The sequence below is a fragment of the Tenebrio molitor genome, chromosome 4 (assembly GCF_963966145.1).
Source record: "Tenebrio molitor chromosome 4, icTenMoli1.1, whole genome shotgun sequence".
NCBI classification, from domain to species: domain Eukaryota; kingdom Metazoa; phylum Arthropoda; class Insecta; order Coleoptera; family Tenebrionidae; genus Tenebrio; species Tenebrio molitor.
Genome location: NC_091049.1, coordinates 1090261 through 1108705, shown reverse-complemented (window position 1 = coordinate 1108705; position 18445 = coordinate 1090261). Strand labels below are relative to the sequence as shown.

Here is an 18445-nt window from a genome sequence, read left to right as displayed (position 1 = left end):
AAACCTAGTTTTGGCGCTGTAAAATACCCCTACCGTACTCTAATGTAAATAACTATTTCCTTAATAAAATTTTTCCAGAAACTGTGTCTTCTGTAGCATGTTTATTTTTTGTGGTACATTTATTTTGTAAAATCGTAAATCGAAGATGTTCAAAGTCGCAATTAATAATACCGAATAAAACGAAACAAAGAGCCAAACTTTGGTTGTTTTTGTGGCGAACGGCAAAAAAAAATGTATCAAAAACCTCAGGAGTCGAAAAAGAACGGGGAGCTTTGTTAAAAAAAAAAAAGGGGCGAGCTTCCACCGAGGGCTCTCGTTACCTAAAAAACGCTGTTTGCAATTGTAAAACACGGCGTCATTAATAAATACTGCATTCGTTTGGAACAGTCGATCCCACTCCTGACGATCTCCTCCGGTCGTGAAAAGAACAAAGACGTCGAATGGTAAAAACGGTCACTCCCCGAGTTTAAAAGAGGATTGCGAACAATATTATGCAAATAATTCGAGCATGCCAAATAAAAAGTGGCAGTTTACATTTGCCGACTTTAAAAGTTGTTGACTAATTCATACCAACTTATTTCGCTGGGCCCCGGAAAAAACCCCAAACGTTCCGGTGGCGTCCTCTCACTCCGACTCCGGAGGGATTGAACGCGGTGGCAGAGAGAGAGGCGGCGAGACGCTCCGTGAGTTATTAAGTGAGATTAACAATAAAAACTGTTGTCGCGCTTTAAAGAAAAATGCACAGTCGTTCAATTAATATATTCAGGGGGTTGGCGACCGGGCCGCCATCCCTCGCCCCCCGTTAACACAAAACATTATGCTTTGGGTTTTAATTTTTTATTCTTGAAAATATTCCGCGGAGATTAATAAGGCTTGAAATGTGATGTCTGCTTTCGGCGAGAATTAAAAATAAAGGGAGGTTATTAAGAACGGGGAGGGGTGGCGCCCGTTACTACAGCTATTTGCAGATATTTGAGATGAACAAGGTGGAAAATTTTAAGTAGGTGCTACGTGGACGATTTTTTTATTAAGGAATTTACGCCAAACATTTTTAATATATTTACGTATACCCCCCCATCCCCCGAACAACAACACCACCGTTCGTTGTTTACTAAAGCTCCAAATTAAAACGACACTTGGCCCGCCAGTGGCGTAACCGCTCGAGGATAAATAAATCTATTCGAGACGAAAGAGGTCATAAATGGAATTATTTCGGTCGCTTTTAGTGGGCTGTAAAATGAGAAAAATGCTAATTCCCACGGAAAAGAGTTGAGAGTACGGTTAGGTCGTCAAGGTAATAAATAAATAAAAAGTGTTCAGATTAAAATAAGAGAATTGTAATAAAAATAAATTAATAATACACTAGTGTCTATAAAAGAATGTAAGTATATATGAAAAGTCCCGTGGAATTTGAATATTTTTGATTTTTGTCACCCAGACAATTTTGTGCAGCAAAAGACTTCATCACATCGTCGCAAAACTGAAGCTCCCACCTCTCGAGATCCAGTTCCGCTCCTGATTCCTCAACAAAAAAGTCCAAACAGCAAAACACTACGATGCAATTTGACAAAAATGGGGCGCATTTCGTGCAATCAACAGTCTGAGAACGTGACGAAGTCAGTCGCAGCGGCTACGTTCAAATAAATTACTCACAAATTGGAGAAATTCACTGTAAATTTTCATATGATTAGCTCAATTTATTTGTAAATTTGAGCAATAGCGAACAGGTGTCGGGGCGGATGGACTTCTTTCGCCGTCACGACGTTCCGCTCCGGTCGGCTTCCGGAACTCGACGCGTTGCATTTCTAATAACGTGCAAATTTGCCGCCCCCGCCCCCGGTGCAACGGATCCGTCCGATTTTTTCTTCCCCGCCGAACGCTACGACCGTATTTTTTTTTTAAATTCCCGCAGGGCGCAATTTATTCTCGGGCCGGAGAAACTTCGGATCATTTCATGTCAATAATAACGCCGCCAACTTTTCTTATTATTATCTTCGGTAAATGATAACATGCGTGCTTTACTCTTAAATAACTTTGCGAAACTTCGAATAAAGGAAAAATTGGCTTCCGAACTTGGGCACAATCAAAATGTTAACGCAACAATTTTTACGGCGGGGGCGGCGCGACGGAGCGGTCCTCGTGTGCGGAAAAACCTGAACCTCCTTAAATATTTTACTCGCTCTTGGTCTGATCTTTTCGTTAATCGTTCCGGTGCACCGCAGGGCTCTGTTTGGGGTCTCGTTGCATTCCAGATCTACACTATAGTTTTCTCAATTTTGTTGTAGGTCGTAAAATACCATACAATTTTACGACCTACAACAAAATTGAGAATACTGTACATTGAATTTATTCCACATAAAAGAACGTGAAAAACTGATCTGTTCCTAATTGTGGCGATAATGATGTCGTTCGAAGTGGATTTTTTGCGAGAGGAGCCACCCCAGGTCGAGCGAAAAAAAACTGTTAAGTTCTCGGCCCCACCGGCGCTCCTTAATCGTGTTCTTAAAAAGGAACCTGATAATCGTTCGGGTAATTTGAATTGTGCGGAGATGAATTTTTCGTAATTTCTTTTTTAAATTGTTTTGGAATTAGGCTCCCGCCTTGGCGGAGGGCGATATAACCCCGGCATAAATAGACGGAAAGAAGAATTGACGGGGGCCCGGGGGTGGCGTCGTGTCTGCCGGCTTCTATATAGGAAACCGTTTTAATACGGCCAGGAATTAACTCGTGCTCTCTATTAAGTTATTAATTCAGCGCCGAGTACCATAAATTATGGAATTTTTGAAAGCGCATACCACAAGGTAGCATCAAAACATAATATAGTATTTAATAAGGCCGTGAAAATTAACACCACCGTGCAGAATTACAAATTCCATACACACGATAACATACAACCTATACACGATCGGTGCGTCAACCCCACGACGGTGGCGGTTCTCCCTTTCGGTCGGTCCGGGAGCTTGTCCGGAGCGTCCGACGAAGACGGAGCGAAGGGGCGGGCGGCCAAAACAACCCAACAATCTTTTGTACATACTGAATACATGTAGCACGGTGAAAGTGTCTTCGTAAATTTATTGCAATAGTATTAACGAAGGGGTATGCGAGACAGAGAAAATTATATCGTGATATTGTAAGCCGAACTGAAACGGTTACAGCGGCTGCAATTCCTGTATAAATTAATGATACTGTAAATTTGGTGCAGCGTTATTTATCGACACCGAAAAATTCCAGCGTCCAACAGAACCTGCCAACTCAAAAACAAACAAACGCAGAGCTTGTCGCAAAAGAAAAATTTCCAGAGCTGCGACAAATCTGTGTCGCTCTGAAGCGAGCTCGCCTCGCTTATTCCAGTCGAATATGCAGTCACAGCGGCGTCGTTTTTCGGTTTTTGAATCGCGAAACAGCCTTGATTCTTCTTCGGCGAGCCCGGTCCGGATTTTTCGGTGCCGCCGCCTCCCCCGCCAGGAAAACTGATAGGGCTCCCATCAGGAACGGAATAATCAAAAGTGCCTCGGAATGATTTGCATAGGAATCACATCTGAGATAACGACAACCCTTGCGACACTCGCCCGTTATCAGGACGTTGATTGGCCCCCCGGTTTTAATCGGTCGAACTGCCGCCCCACGTAACCCGACGGCGGTCTCTCTCGCCGGTCCACCTGCACCGCCTCTCGCCGGCGATTTTTCGACGAAGACGTGAAGACGCTCCCGTCGAAAATATCGAAACGATAATCGCAACTACACCGTCCGAAATAATAGCTTCCTGTCTCGTTAGTGTAAATGTGTCGGCGTATTTCTAATATCCCAACGAATTAAGACCGTCCCCTCGAATTGTTTTTGCGCCGCCCCCCGAATAAAAATATTCCGAATCGAGCGTAGTGATAATAGTGAAGAGAAAATTTTTAAAAACGTGCTCGGGGATCACGCCCGGAAGCTCGCCCCCCGGCTCCGGGAACGAGATGGCATCGCTGCATTTCCGGCCGTCGTTAAATTAATCATTTGATTTTAATTTAGCCCGACTATTACTACAGTAATTTACACGTAGTTAACTGGAGAAAAACGCTCGACTCGAAATGAGCAAACGACAATTTTTTCCCGGCTTCGGCAATTAAATATCTAATTAAAATCATCCACTATCTTTACGGGCCCGCCGAGACGAAGATCCTGTTTTAAGGAATTAAATTCGTCTCGAGAGATTTTTTTTTGCGACGACAGGGGCGGAAAAAATTGTTTGCAGCTTTCGAAAGCGAACGTGATGTCTTTGATTGATACGTCCGTCGGTGTCGGGATCTGTTTCGTAGCGTGATGCGGTTTTTTTTTCCGGATTCGCCGGACCAGAAGGGAAAGTGTGGAAAGCGGGGCCGACACCCTCGATGGACACGATCGCGCACAAGATGCAATTAATAAATTAATTAACGGTGGAATTGTTGCAGGCACGTTGAAGGGCAAACATTTTTATAATTAAGTTCGTTTCCGGCGTGTATACTAGCGAAATGAATTATTAAAAATGCGCGCCTTTTCCCGGCTCGGAAAATTAACCGAACGTCACTTAATATTTCATAAATTCAGTATTTGTTCTTTCATTTAAGAAACCTGGAAAAATACAAATTGACATCGCTAAAGAACAAGCTAATTTTTATTTATTTTTAATTGAATACCTAATAAGGCGATTTTCCCTCGACATCGCCACGGCCGTCTCGCTCGGGGTCCGTCGTTGAAGGAGATATTTTTAAATATCGCGACTTCCCAAGTTAATTTTCTCATTGAAAATTGAAATGAGAAAAAATAAGCTGGATTTTCTACGAACAAATGTTTGTTAATAAAACACAGACGGCGAAAATGAACATTATTAATTCAAAAATATGATGCGAACCTAATTACGACGGAAAATCGCGACCACCTCGAAAATAACACGGGGAAATGAAAACGCCCTTCGAAAGTGACACTTACGCTACGTCCAACGGAAACGCTGGAATTGCGCATTTTTTTACATAATTTATCGTCCACGAAATTTTTACGGATTTCGGACGAAACATGTAGCCAGAGTTTTCTTTACCCTCGTACGCTAGCTATGTGCTATTTGTGACATTTTATTATTCGAATTTAATTTTTACCGAATTAGTGTGGTAAAGAAGCACTTTACCGCACTACTACTGCGGTAAAGTATCGTCAAGGTGAATTTGTGTGATTTCGCTGCTGTCAAAATTGCAGTAGTCACATTTGCTGCAGTTTTCGTGTCCGAGAAAACACTTTTTGGATTTGTTATGTTATTTATTAATCAAGGTTTTTTTGAAGGAAGAATTTAGGTCTGATTGACAGATTAAATAATATACCTAGTCATTCCTTGTCCATGTAGATTTTTATTAGTGTCTATAAATGAATGTGGGATCCTAGTAGGCGTTGAAAATTTGCCGACTCTCACCAGAAAACGAATAAATACATAAATTGGTTTTACTGGTTGTCTAGCTTGGCAAAATAGGTGTTTTACAAGAAAATACAACAAAAATAAAATAATGAAGTGCATTATTGATACGTCCCAACACTCTCAACAAATTACGATTTTTCCCAATTATTACATAATTTATCGTCGATGAAATTTTTACGGATTTCGGACGAAACATGTAGCCAGAGTTTTCTTTACCCTCGTACGCTAGCTATGTGCTATTTGTGACATTTTATTATTCGAATTTAATTTTTACCGAATTAGTGTGGTAAAGAAGCACTTTACCGCACTACTACTGCGGTAAAGTATCGTCAAGGTGAATTTGTGTGATTTCGATGCTGTCAAAATTGCAGTAGTCACATTTGCTGCAATTTTCATGTCCGAGAAAACACTTTTTGGATTTGTTATGTTATTTATTAATCAAGGTTTTTTTGAACGAAGAATTTAGGTCTGATTGACAGATTAAATAATATACATAGTAATTCCATGTCCATGTAGATTTTTATTAGTGTCTATAAATGAATGTGGGGTCCTAGTTGGCGTTGAAAATTTGTCGACTCTCACCAGAAAACGAATAAATACATAAATTGGTTTTACTGGTTGTCTAGCTTGACAAAATAGGTGTTTTACAAGAAAATACAACAAAAATAAAATAATGAAGTGCATTATTGATACGTCCCAACACTCTCAACAAATTACGATTTTTCCCAATTATTACATAATTTATCGTCGATGAAATTTTTACGGATTTCGGACGAAACATGTAGCCAGAGTTTTCTTTACCCTCGTACGCTAGCTATGTGCTATTTGTGACATTTTATTATTCGAATTTAATTTTTACCGAATTAGTGTGGTAAAAAAGCACTTTACCTCACTACTAATGCGGTAAAGTATCGTCAAGGTGAATTTGTGTGATTTCGGTGGTGTCAAAATTGCAGTAGTCACATTTGCTGCAATTTTCATGTCCGAGGAAATACTTTTCGGATTTGTTACGTCATTTATTAAACAAGGTTTTTTTTGAAGGAAGAAGTTAGGTCTGATTGACAGATTAAACAATATAGTCATTCCTTGTCCATGTAGATTTTTATTAGTGTCTATAAATGAATGTGGGATCCTAGTAGGCGTTGAAAATTTGCCGACTCTCACCAGAAAACGAATATATAAATTGGTTTTACTGGTTGTCTAGCTTGACAAAATAGGTGTTTTACAAGAAAATACAACAAAAATAAAATAATGAAGTGCATTATTGATAGGTCCCACCACTCTCAACAAATTACTATTTTTCCCAATTATTACATAATTTATCGTCGATCAAATTTTTACGGATTTCGGACGAAACATGTAGCCAGAGTTTTCTATACCCTCGTACGCTAGCTATGTGTTATTTGTGACATTTTATTATTCGATTTTAATTTTTACCGAATTAGTGTGGTAAAAAAGCACTTTACCTCACCACTACTGCGCTAAAGTATCGTCAAGGTGAATTTGTGTGATTTCGGTGGTGTCAAAATTGCAGTAGTCACATTTGCTGCAATTTTCATGTCCGAGGAAATACTTTTCGGATATTGTTACGTCATTTATTAAACAAGGTTTTTTTTGAAGGAAGAAGTTAGGTCTGATTGACAGATTAAATAATATAGTCATTCCTTGTCCATGTAGATTTTTATTAGTGTCTATAAATGAATGTGGGATCCTAGTAGGCGTTGAAAATACAACAAAAATAAAATATGTGCATTATTGATAGGTCCCAACACTGTCAACAAATTACGATTTTTCCCAATTATTTTGAACAATGATTCGTGTTGTTGATTAGTCCAATTGAGGCTGTTCCAATCCTCTTAAAAATGAAATGAAAAGGGCGACATTATCTAAACGCAGATCAAACCCGATGTTAGTGGAATGATAAAAGCGAGTCGGGCGGTTATTTTTTAATATCTCTAATAACTCATAAATACAAGGTATCGTTCACGCTGGACCTCCACCACGTTCCAACCGACCATCCATCAGCTTCTCCTCCTCTTCCAGCACGCTGGAAAAGAAAGAGACGTCGATTGACGACACTTTTTTCGTTTCAATTTTCGACGGGTATGAATAAAACATGTAAAATTTGTCACAGTGGCATGTAGTATTAATCGAGGGTGTGGCGAAGCCATTACCGGCAATACTAATCAGTTACCATATTTAATTTTTAGTGGGCACAGCGCCATCGCATGCATAAATATACTTAATTACTGTCAGATATCGAACTGGTCTTGCTGCGTTACATCGCTTTCTACTTTGTAAAAGCACACCCCATCCTGAATTTGGGACGGCGAAGACTTGGTCCTTGCAGACGACAACCCAATTAAAAAATTGGAACGGGAGACGAAAACTGCAACGTGCACCGTAAGTTCGCCAAATAAAAAGGATGTGCCAGGAGAGTGCTTGGTAGTCGTCCAGGTCGATTTTAAACTGATTTACAAGAAGTCGAAGTTTGGGACGGATCTCGCAGGCTGACGCCCACATTTTCGAGAAATTGCTCCGGGGGCTTGTTTTTTTCATTTGTATGATGTGAAAATTGTTTTCGAAGAACTTTTTCTTTTCCTGCGAACCATTAGGTTATTAAGCGGTGCTCGCATGTTTAGACTGACCATATAATTTTATTCAAATTTGCGTCCGCTTTAGACGGATTTACATTATTGGACAATATTTGCGCTATGGGTCGAATTGTGACTCTCGTTTTGGGATGAGTCGATTACGAACATATTTTATTGAAGAAATATCAAATACTACCGACGCAACAAAATATTTATCATGAGCACAATTCTGATATCAATATAAACAGAAATAAAATTGGTCCGAAAATAGATCACTGAGAAAAAATATTTTAATCTATTAAAATGCAATCACATCCGGAACTCGACTGATAAGAAAGTGAGTTATCTTTCAAAAAGAACCGACACAAAATCTTAAAACTGATAAAACATATCTGAGGATTTGTTTATTAAGAGAAAACTTTGAGATGAATTTGGCTATCAGTTACAAACAGATTTAGCGAAAAGGTAACGCCTCAAAATAGCGATTTCTGTAATTCCTCCCACATTTTAAATACAAATGAGCAAGTTCAACGACAAAATTACGATTTGGAACGTTTTTACCTTGATTTTTGTAATTCGGCGCTGTAAAAACATCTTTAGAGAGAAGTTAGTGCCTTAAAATAATAATCAGATTGTCAAATGCTGTGGAGAAAGCTTAAGATCAAATTATTCAATAGTAAAAGTAATTTATCTACGCCCGTGAGATAAATGACACTTATCCCACTCATTTGAGTGGGATAAGAACTTCATTACCCCACTCAGTGGGATAAATATCTATTAATATCAAATACACAAAAAAAAATCAAAAAATCAAATGGTATCGGGTGTTCATTTAAATGTATCCTCAAAGATGGCGACGCAGAGTCGATTGTGAATGCACCACTCGTCAGTCTGCACAAACAACGCAAAAAGTGAGGTTAGATTTAAACAGCAGTGCGTTCACGATCGACTCTTCAACGCCTACTTTGAGGATAAATTTAAATGAACACCCGATACAAAGCAACATCTTGACGAAAATAATTAAGTTTTCATTTGTATTTTTTCCTTTTGAATAAATAAAAAACCTTAAATTTTTACAAATATTTAAACGTTAATAACATGCACCTAAATGTTTGTACAATGTTTGCTGTAATTAATTAAAAAAAAAAAACCTCAAGTTTTTACCGACTTTTCATCATCTTTCTTTTTCTTTGTTCATTACATTTTTCTGAGAATATTTTTATTAGTTCTTTTTTTTTGTTTTTTTGTTCGGCTGTTGATAATTTAATTAATGTGGAGAAAAATATTGTTATTACGGCGATTAGAAATTAGAAATCCTTCTCTTACAAATGGTTTAATGAAAACAAAATACAAGAATACATAATTAAATTTTGACACCCTTTTTTTTATTTCCACAATCTAAAAAAGCGAAAAAAATCCGTCATTATAATTGTATCGAAATTTTTTTACAAATTATTTCCTTTTAAATTAAAAATGATTCTTGATTTGACAAATAAAAAAAAACATTTCTTAACATCTCTAGTTAAAATTAAAAAAAGCTGAAAATTTGATAAGGACACAAATTTTATTAAGTCATCTCTGTTGCTTAATAGTTATTTACGGCATAAGTATCGTAACGTGTCATATTACGATACGAGGCCGTACCTGGATCGGAACAACCCATCGAGTATCGTAACGTAATGATACGAATATCGCACAACGTTTTATCTCTCTTCTCGCTATCAATTATTATTATGGTAAGAAATAATTAGGGAGGGAGAAATAACAACACAAACCAATATATTTTTTATTTCTGTTAATCTTGCGAAAACGACTGATACAGCGGAAGAAAGTGTTGGACATTTAGATCGCAGCAAATGCCCTTATTTGCAACCTTGATACTTATTAACGAAATCAAGACAAGAGTGTGAAAAAAAAAATAGTTCACCGTGCACTTTACCACACTAGTACGATAAAGTACGTCATCGTAATACTCACAATACGTGTTGAAAAAAACAAAATGAATGACTCTGAAACTTCCGAAAGTCTTCCTTCCGTGTGGTAATAAAAATGCGTGCGGTAATGAACTTGCGTGCCGTAATGAAGTTCTTATCCCACGCAAAATGGATGGGATAAGTGTCATTTATCACAGGCGTAGATAAACTTATTTTTACTGAAGTACAAGTTATTTTAGAATCATAAATATTTTTATTGGAAGAACCTTTATCTTCATCTTTCTGTTAAACTGTATTTTTCAAGAATAAACCTGTAATCCTAAATCAGTTCATTTTAAAACCCTAAACCCTTTTTTTTTGTATTTGAAAATGAAAAATTCGATGGGAGCTTCCAATTTGGAGCTTCAATAATAATCATTTCCACCTCCTGCGGTCCTGTTTCGTCTAACCCGGACCAATTCCGGGCCAACAAATTTCCCAGTGTTGCGATAACGGTGACAATTCGAAAAGAACAACACCGACGATAAAATGTCACGTGTTGTTTTCGGATATTTAAAAATATTATTTTCACCGTGGAGGTGCGAATCCGACAAAATCGGTCATAGATCGCCGGATCCAACCCCATTCGGCGAAGAACGCAGAGGAATAGGTATACATGGTTTATGACCGCAAATAAATGTCACACGTGCACGTGGATTTTTCGTCGGAAATGTCATCGGAAAAACGAAAAGGTTCCGGTCGATATTGCATTTCGACGGTGGCTCGGGCCATTTCTTCATTAATGAATCGTGAAAACAGGTCCGCAGGACCGGAGCAAGTGAACATCTCCCGACTCCCCCGTGCAGAATTACAATCTGACGAACAATTACCGCCGAGCAATCGTCATCCTAGAACGTTTACGGCCGAATTACAGGATAATTATCAAGTCAAGGTGGTCCCCGTTCCGAATACCTAAAGGACACAGAGCCACACACGCCGCCCCCAACATAAACACGAACATAAACAAGGCCCGCAATATCCCAGCCGATCGTCGTCGGCGGAGGTGTCTTGGTGGCGGCGCTCCTCGTAAGCACATAATTACGTAATTTGAGCACGGAGAATTATAAAAATCAATCCCAGGTGAGGTGTCGACAGTCGTGTCGTTGCGCAGACCTCCGCCGGAGCCCCGTTCTGCGGCCGGAAAGGCGTTGCTGCGACGATGTCGCCGCCTCCAACACTAGGCTTAGACGCGACGCCGGACAGCGGCGGTGTCTTGCCCCCGAGGGGACCGAAACGACGCTCGAAGACGTCCGACCGGTGGACAGCACGCGGCTGACTAATACGTCACCGCGGTCAGGCCGTTACGACGCCCCGTAAACGGCGTCGGGACGGCCGCCGGGAGCTTGATCGTTAACGGCGGCGAGGGCTTGTAATTGTTGCCAATCCCCCGCGGGTCGGACGGTTACGCTCGACCGGAGTGCTCCGGGATGATTGGATCGTAAAACCGGCAGTAGAGCGAATTTCTTTCGGGGAGTTATGTGACATCGATGGCGTTCCGTCCGACCGACGAGGAAACCATCAAGTCGGAAACGCTCGACACCGACGACAATAAAAATAACAACGAAGAAGTTAATCTTGCAAACAAACTGTCCTCCCCAACTACCTTTCCGACCCTATTTATCGTTTTATCTTTCGTTAACTCCTTAACGGTGAACTTCGCTACCACATCTATTCCATAACAGAGTTTCTTTTCAAAATCTTATTCGTCACAAGATGAAATCACATGAATAATATTTTTTTTCCATGATCACTGGATTTTAGTGGTTTTTACACACTGAAAATAGTAAAAATGGCAATTGAATCACTAGTGAGGAAATCATATTTTCTCACTAGTGAGCAAAGTGAATTTTTGAGAGTTTGTGGATAGAGGGCGCCAAATATATTGTATTTCACTTTATTAACCAGACGATGAGTAATCTCACACTGCTACAAAACCATAACATTGTACTGAAGCGATTAGTCGAGTAATGAACAGATCAATAATAAATTCAAACCAGAATGACATCGAATATTTATGGAATTGTGTTGCAACAGGTCTAGGAGTTTCTCCGACTCCAGGATTTGATTCAAATTTAGTACCGATCAAGGAAATGTAACCAAAATGTTTCTTTCGAACTGTATGGATGAAGGATTAAAAAAAAAACTCTTTTAATTGTCTGGTTTAATCTTCATTTGCAAAAAAACAACATATTTTATTTAATTTAAAACACCTCCTCTTCATCTGCAATATCCAATCGACAATTTTCGAGATTTCTTCGAGTCCGCTCTTCGCAACGGAAACCTTCCTCCTTTCGCCCGTTCAACACGTTGTATAGAGACCATTATACACTTGTGCGTTTCACGAACGCATAATTACGACTTACTAATGATATAATTGACAAGTCGCTTTAATGATGCGGGCCTCTCGAATAAACCATAAATACGAGTCAGGCGATGAAGACTAGTCCGTCACGTCGTCGGAGGGTTCTCCTCGTTCGACACGCCACCACCGAACGTGGATGGAGCGGTCACAAAGGGGCGAAAAATGAAAGGACGTTTGAGGTTGAAAAAGAGCAATTTTCGATGTAATTAAAAGAACACGAGGGGCGTGTCGTGTTCGTTTCTGAGCATTAATTGTGTTCGGCTCTAATTGTTTCATTATTGAGTGTAAACTAGTGTTTACGATGATATGGTGGTGCATTGTGGTCGATACAATTCAAAATCGACGATTGAGTCGAGGGACTCTGGAGAGATGTGGAGCCGCGAGAGATGGAGTGGAAACATTTTAACAAGGAAATATAGTTTTGTCAATTTGATTGTAAGTCGTAAAATTCATAAAATTTTACGACCTACAACGAAATTGAGAATACTGTACGTCTATTGCAAATGCGGTAAAGTATATCATTATCACATTCCAATTCACGTGGATAAATTACCATTACCGTTTTAATTTTATTTTTTTGGGGCGATCTTCGCAGCATCGTCGAAAGCCGGACCCCCGTACCTGACGGTGGAGGCGCCGATTCCGGAAGAAAAACGCCACCGGAGTCAACTGCCATCATTAACCATCGCCATGGCCAATAAAGCGTCGGAACCCCACCAAATTACCAGACATCTATAAACCCCGTGTATTTATTTATTTTCGTTCTTAATCTCGCGATTCCACGTGATATATCGTGCGTCTTTTATCTCTTAATTAAATATGTTCGGTCGACGTGGATTGATGGCCCGGGAGGTCCCGTCGAAAAATCTCCGTCGCCCGAATCCTCCGAACCCGGAAAGCGATCGTCGGGAAAATCCTTCGACGGCGACGTTCACCGGAGCAATCCCATTTTCGATGTTCCATTACCGAAATTGGAGTCAAATATTGACAGAAATCTTAAATTCTAATAACAACGGGCTCGGTAAGATAATTGGGGAGACAATATTAGCTGCCATTGATTCCGAACACGCGATCAGGGTGTGCCATGAATAAATGACATCAACCCTGTAATGACTTTATGAAAATTAATCATCTGCCCCTATCCGCTAATAATCCGTAATGCCTATTAGGTGAATAATGGCGCCGTCATTGGGCTCGACCGGCCGATGGTCAACGAAGACCAGCAACAATCGAAGGGGGGCGGCGGCGAAAAAAACTCGCCCCCACAGGACCCCACACAAAAGAACTATCCCGTTCAATGTTTAAACGGACAATGGCAGTCAAATCGTGCGTTCACACTGGCCAATTAAAATTATTTATTATCACGCATCTATAAATTAGTAGTTTTTGTTCTGTCATGATAGTAAATAACGGCGTTAATGCGAGTCTATAAAAATCATTAATGCAGTACGTCCCGGACGTCATATCAATTAAAAAACAATTTCGAATGAACACGACCCACAGATGAAAAAATGCAGACCAGAGGTCGGAAACATGACGGAAAAACATCATGAGATAATATTGAAAGAAAAAAAAACGACACAGATTGAATGAAACTTTTTACTCGGCTTTGCCTCGTGCCTGAAACGTAGTTGTCGCGCTGTAAAATACACCTACCGCACTCTAATGTAAATAAATATTAATTACGTTTAAAAAACTATAATTTTTTAATATGTTGGAGAAACTAAGAAAACCACAGAAGGGAAAACTTCTATGACGCTCGTAATTGATTTTAAGTAATGTATATTATATAAATTATATTATTATTAGTACTTGGAGGAGTCAGGAACAAAGCATAAACAGTTAATTTATTTAAATTCAATGCTGTTTTTAAATAAACACAAAAAATCTGTATTTTTTAGTGACGCACAGTTGACTAAACTCGACTCCCGAGATTTTAGTTTGCTGCGAACGATTTTAGCGTGTTGCGAACGATTTTAGCGTGTCGCATGAAACTAATTACAGTTTTTACTTCAATAACAATAGAGCAGAAGTAAAATTTGACTGTAAGAAAGGTCACGTTGATGTTAATTGAAGAACTAGTGTCGCTCTGAAATGGCAAAAAGATTAGATAACAATTTCTATTAAAAGTGTGAGATGTTCCACACAGCGAAAACCGTGAAAACTAACCGAAAACTGTAAAAAATCCCCCATTCCTGAACAAAACTGAAACGAACCGAGCGTACTTCATATTTAACAGGACGTGCATATTTTCATTACGGCTTTAATTTCCTTTAGATTACATCATCAAAGCGAAAAAATAATTCGAAATAGAATTCCGACGACATTAAAAACTTTTAAACTAAACGGCAAGCTTAATTTCACTTTACATCAATAAAAAAAAAAACTTAGAAAAGCCGCGCGCGCTTTTTCAGTTACGTCGACCTCGACTCCCCAAGATCGGGAAAACGAGGAGGACACCCCTTTCATAAACGTCCCCGCAAAATATAATTAGCGACCCCCTTTTCGTCTCCCTATCTCCAGATTAATTCCGGTCCCATCACGTGTTCGGGAGATAAAAAAAAAAACTAAACCGACTTACACCAATAACTGCTAATTAAATTAACTTTTTAATGACGCTCTTTTTCATGGCCTGCCTTGCAAATGGCTCGAATTTATCCCGATGCTCTCTTGTTATCTGTATATTATCTTCAGAAAAAGGGTTGTCCCGTTTTAATTGCACATTGTTTGTCTTGTCGCGTTTTGTTTTTTTAATCGGCGATTTTCTTTCGTTCATCCTCGCCGAATTTCTCGCGTTCGGGGGGCTTGATGGATACTGCAGCGCGGCGCCCTTTCTTGAATACATTTAATTTTTTTTTTGCGCCCGATCCTGGCCAGGCGTGCAGCAACAAACAACATTACGACCTTGCGATCGCTTGTTGTACGTTGAAGTGTTTAATTTTAATTATCGGATGTTGGCGGGGTCATAAATTAAAAGCGGTCCGGGGGCTGGGTCGGCCACCCGAGGGTTTTTATGTATTTATCAAACAATACTGTATAGGCTATAATTTGCTTTTTCATTAGTCCTGTGTGCTCGTTCCGGTAATTACGAGTTTATCGAACATTTTATCGGCGACAAACTACCAACAGGCGACAATTTATCGTTAATTAAAAATTGAACACGATCCGCGACCGCCGAAGACGCGCCCCCGGAAACCGCCAAATCCTAACCTCAAAATTCATCCCTCCAGCGGACCGTGTGATTTCCAATCTGTTTAAAAACTTTTATAATTGAATAATTTTTCAATAAAAACAAGCGAAGCACGGCAACTTGTACCGGCGGCTTGATTGAAAAAAGAAAATCCAATACGGACCGAGCCAGTCTTCCGGAAAATTGTCAGTACCGGGAGATCTTATTATCGATGCATACTTTTGTTTTATGTTCCACTTAATAAGGCGGATTTCCTCTCCCGTCTATCTGTACGTTTTTCTGGATGAGGACTCGCTTTAATACGTCGGTCGCACCCAAGAACCGTACACAATAAGGATTGCCAGATCGCCCGAATCTATCCGCCAGTACCGCTCGGGCTGTGACGTCACTGTGATACCTCAACCATTCCGATATATAAGTTCGTGAATCCGCAGCGCAGAATCAGGCCGTCATATTGTTTATTACATTATCATTGGCTATTTTTAAATTAAATTTAAATACTCTAGACCAATTTACAGAAGCGAAATTAAGTTAATCGTAATCAAATGTGAAATTAATTGAAGACGTGATCAGATCTAACCAATCGAAGTTTCGGATTCATGGGTTTTTTGCGCATTAATTTAATTCGAATTAAATATTTAATTCTTTTTCTATAAACTGGCCATAAGTAATCTATTCATAGAAATAAGATAACATGCTTAAAATTAAAGCAACTGTAATTTTTTCAGTAATTTGATACAATATTACTAGTATGTAAGTACCTACATACTTATTAATTCTGTGGGTTTAAATCACTTAGTTATTTTGCTTAGCTTTCGTCTCTTTGTTCTAGATAAGTCTGTTTCCGTACTTTTTCTTTTCATCGTTTTAGCATGTTTAGCTTTCAAATTATTAAAGTTCACCCGAATTATTGTCCTTAGTTTGCTAAAATCTTGTACCATATTAAACGGAATATTATTTTCTTTTTTGAAGATTTTTACAGCCAGATGTCTTACAATTCCGGGTCCTTTGCGAAATGATTCGCCGTGATGAGTCTGAAAATAGTAGTTCCATTTTTTAATTTTTTTCAGCCAATGATCAGGTGGTTTTATTAGTCCTCCGTATGAAAGTTGTTGCACCCATGAAGGTGCTTTGTCCGCTTTTAATTTGTGGGTGAACTGTCCTAAATTAGGTATTTTATCTTTATATTTCTTGGCCATATAACCCGCAATGTACTCTAAGGCATCGTCTGTGATTTCTTGAGACGTTGGACTGAAATCAGGAGTTGTCATTGACTCATTTGAGGAATTTGAAGAGGAGAACGATGAAAAACTTTTCAATTCAGTAGATTCGCTGGCTTCTTCAAAAATTACATTAATTTTCGCCGTTTCCAAAACTTTTGGAACTATACAGGGTGGTCCCGATATAACCTGCCAAAAAAATTCTGGGTCATTAGAAGGATCTAACAAGTCCAAAAAAACCCTTTTCCTTAGGTCCAAAATCAAGGGGATAAATTAACCCCTATTCACACCCATTCGACGCTGCTGACCACAAAAATACGTATCTATTCAGGAATTAATTGTTGGTGTTTGTAAGGATGACTGTATCTAAGCAACATAGGTACCTGAATCGTTTATGACAAATCTCAAATCTGACAAACTAAATCAAATTAATGACATTTATTGAAAACGCTGTACACTGTGTGCGTTAATTCACCAGCTTATTTAGGTACAAAAGCTGATTTTGCAGACTGAGATGAATGAGTAATAAATAAAGTGATGTTCCTCAATGTGTAAATAAATGTAGAGGTAGTGTGTGCAAAATTGTGGAAGAACTGTGTAAAAAGAGTATCGTCTTAATTGTGGTTAAATAGCCAAAATAATGTATGTATTGAATAAATTTATTTACACTTTACATATTCTTACTTTCAACTCTAACTGAGAATATCTACTAACTAATGAAAGGTAAACTAGACTAGAAAAATTATTTTATAATAAATGTTCTGTGTGCCTTCCGTTGGCTTTTAAGCACATTTGAGTACTCCGGTACCAATTTTCATAAACAGAATTCAGCATTTCTGGGTTTTTACGAATCTGGTTCGTGGCGTCTGTTACGCGTTTCTGCAGTTGGTCTTTTGTATTTATTTCAACTTCGTATACCAAATCTTTCGTGTGTCCCAAAAAATTGAAATTCAGAGGGGTTAAATGGAGGATCTCGGGGACGCCATCGTATTGGAATCAGTCAGAACCAACCTCACATAAATGCAAATGTAGCTTCACAAAAGTACAACGGGACGGAAGGACTCCTTCAGAAAAACGTTCGCCGTATGGTCGCCTTGCCGGTCTTGAATTACCACGTGTTTCGCCATAGAGTAAATGCAAATCGGCGTATTCTTGTTTTGTGAATTTCACAACTTTTTGAAGGATTCGCAAATTTAAAATTAAACTTGGCAGATGTCATAGGTGTTACAGGTACCGTTGCTAAAGAAATTGCAGCCAAGTAACCAGAATTACCTTTTTAAAACTGATTAACTCATTAGCGTACAGCAAATTTTGACCAAATTTTCAATTATTTTTATCTCGAAAACGAAAAGACTTTTATTAGAAACAATTTTTGTGTATGAGTTCTATTCATCGTCACCTATTACAGGATTTCTTCTGGCAGGTTATATCGGGACCACCCTGTATATTCATCTGTAGTCTTGGATTCAGTATTGACCTTTGAACCAAGAATACCAGGATTTTTGCCAAGCATTATCATCCGAATTCGGTATATAGCTGCTAGGGGGCTCGGATGTTCATCAGGTCCTCCTCTGCTCCTAATTTGGAAAAAGAAATTTTCCAAGCTATCTTGATTCAATCTGTGTGTGCATATGTACTTTATATCTAATTTTGATTTCATGTCATAAAATAAGTTTTTGAG

General features: G+C 38.9%; 1 protein-coding gene across 2 annotated transcripts in view; it reads right to left on the bottom strand.

Annotated features, from left to right (window-relative positions):
• The window catches only part of mbo (Nuclear pore complex protein Nup88), a 51720-nt gene that overhangs the window by 16224 nt on the left and 17051 nt on the right, over positions 1-18445 (bottom strand). The gene's annotated exons all lie outside the window — the stretch shown is intronic.